The following is a 2,990-nucleotide window of genomic DNA, read 5'->3' as shown; positions in this document are numbered from 1 at the left end:
CATCTCCTCATTTTATCAACTGCTCCCTTAACAACTCCTTCACCTGTTCAACCAATCCTGCAGCTTGTAGAGAGTCTGGTACATGAAAAACCCAGCAGTCTTAATCACTGTGTTTTTCACAGGAACAGACAAAGCATTCTGCATCATAGTATCACCAAACCCTATAGAAACAGCCAATTTCACCCCTTCCTCCTTTATTCCGTGTATACAATTCACAAAGTTTACCACTGACATTTGGGTCTTTGCCAGTCCTTTTTTGTAGGGTGCTTAGTGTTACAGTGAGCAGCCAAAGCTCACAAATCAGTACTGTCAACATTATTTCAAATTATTAATTTTTAATTATGTATATAAATATATATTATTGTGTTATATTATTATCATCATTATCATCATTATCATTATCATCATCATTATCATTATTATAATCATTATCATCATTGTTCTTGTTGTTGTTGTTTCACTTGCACAAACAAATCTGAGCTCAAGACTATAACCTTCTTCTGTCACTCCACATGGGAGTGTTCCAAAAACAATTGTTCCTTCTGTTGGTGCTTTTTCCTATTTGCTGTTAACAAAATCCATCCTACTCTTCCCAAACCCCCAAATTCTTTTCCTTTTTCCACATGCAATTTTTGGATTCATTTTAAGGCTGATTTACTAAAATATGGATATGATCTGGTATCAATATCCAACTGAGACACACAAAGACTCTTTAACTGTTTTAGGATTAAAAAGTGTATGTTTATTCACAGCACTAGGCTGATGTGTCAGGTCACCCCTTAATACACACAGCCCAGAGCACAGGTGAATACAGGCTTTTTATTTACAGAAGTATTGAATACAAATACATATTCATGACCCAGTTCCCACCAACTTTTCACTTCCTATGCTACTTAGGAAAAAAGCAGTTAAGCATGATCCTTGAAATGGGTCAGTGGTCTTTTTCTGAGGAGGGGTCACCGAAGGGAGGAAGGGATAAGGCTCTTCCTCCTTCTGCCCTTTCTACCTTTTCAATGCAAAGTGACAAATGGAGCCTTGGCTGGGCTCCTTGTTTCATATCTTCAATGAGTTTCTGATTTGCAACTGTCTTATGTTCTTGAAGTTCTTTACCAGATACTTTATTTCTCACTATAAGCCCAACTGAACAAGCATAACATCGACAATTAGTTATTAGCCAATGCTTTACCTCTATTTTAGCAAGGCCTCTCTATCTACCTTTAATTTTAGCAAGGCCCATCTATTTATTTTAATTAGAGTTTATCACTCTGAAAACTCAGCTTCTGAGTTTGCTAACATAGTTTTCTAAGTACTTTCCCAGGACAGTAACTGTAAGCATAGATATGTGTACATTCTTTCTGTTACACGTCTTGTGATGGGCATCTCTCATGGCCAGTGCAGTGAGAAAGTGTTATCCTGACCATCCAATCCCTGGCCATGGTCAGAAGCCTATAAATCCTGGGAGGAAAAATAAACTCTCTCTTCTTTTCACCACACCTCGACCTGTGTCCGTGTGATCTATTCATCTTCAGCGGCAACAGACAGATGGTATTCCATTTTTAATCCTGTGGGACAAATTGCATTAGGGTTCAATTCCACCTGTCCAATCTGTACACATAAACCTTTTGAGAAAGTCTGGGGCTGCAATTGGATCCAGCCAATTCCAGTCTCTTTGCTTAGAAGGAATTTGAAAGTCTAGGCATTCTGGAGGGGTTTGAGGATCCATGGTGGCTGTTGAGTGTCATTTCTCTACTTCATGACTCAGCAGGAGTTTCTCCAATAAAGAAATAAAGCTTTTGCCAGAAGCTCCCACTCTGCCCATGACACGAAGCCCTGGGACTGTCTGTGACATCCCGGCTCCTTGGCAGCCTGGGGACTCCTGGGATGTCACCGTGGAGCCTGCATGAGTGCCTGTGACAGAGCAGTGCCTTTGCAACCCAAGGTCCCCTGGGATGTCACCATGGAATTGTTGTGACTGTGTCTGACCACACGGCTCTTCAGCATCCCCAGAAAGCCCTGGGAGGTCTCTCTGTAGCCCCTGTCTGTGCCTGTGACATTGCAGCTCTTGAACAGCCTGGAGACTCTGGGAATGGCCCCATGGATCCCCTCTGAGGGTCTGTAACAAATCTGATCCTTGGTAGGCAGCCATCACCAGGACCTGTTGCTCTGGTCTCTTTCCATGGCTACCATTACAGCCCCCTGTTGCTATGATTTATTTCTATGGCAACCATCACTGTCCCCTGTAACTATGGTCTGTTTCCATGGAAATGACCACTGCCTCCTGTTGCTATGGTCTGTTTCCATGGCAACCATTGCAGCCAGCTGTAGCTATGGTCTGTTTCCATGGCAACCATCACAGTCCCCTGTTGCTATGGTCAGTCCCTTGGCAGCTCCATGAAGACCCCATGCCTCAGTTGTTGCCATGGACACCAGCTCAGGCCTGGAGCCAGAGCCCATTGCCATGGCAACCATTTGCAGTCCCATCCCCAGGCTCATGGGATCACAGAGCCACAGAATTGGCTGAGTTGGGAGGGACCCATGGGGATCCTCCAGTCCAACTGCTGGCCCTGCACAGGACACCCCAACAATCCCAGCCTGGGCCTGGCAGCACTGGCCAAGTGCTGCTGGAGCTCAGACAGCCCTGGAGCTGGGAGCCCTCCCTGAGGAGCCTGTTCAGTGCCCCAGCAGCCTCGGGGAAAAACCTTTTCCTCACATCCAGCCTAAATCTGCCCAGCTCAGCTCCAGCTGCTCCCTCCACTCCTCTCCCTGGGCACCAGAGGGAAGAGGTTCCTGCAGCCCCCAGCCAGGGACCCGCTCCCAAGGCTGCTGCCACGGCAACCAGGCCTGGCACCAGCTGGGATGCTCGGTTTCCACGGGCTGGGCTTCAGGAATGGGATTCCCCAATTTCCTGCTCCAGCTAAAACCACGCTGCCACTCACTTCCCTCCCGCCTGCCATGGAAAGCACAAAAGGCAAAGATCCCGGGTTGGGATA

Source organism: Cyanistes caeruleus, chromosome 36, assembly GCF_971803275.1.
Source record: "Cyanistes caeruleus chromosome 36, bCyaCae1.hap1.1, whole genome shotgun sequence".
Lineage (NCBI taxonomy): Eukaryota > Metazoa > Chordata > Aves > Passeriformes > Paridae > Cyanistes > Cyanistes caeruleus.
The sequence above is the reverse complement of the archived record's forward strand: the minus strand, read 5'-3'. Positions refer to the sequence as shown.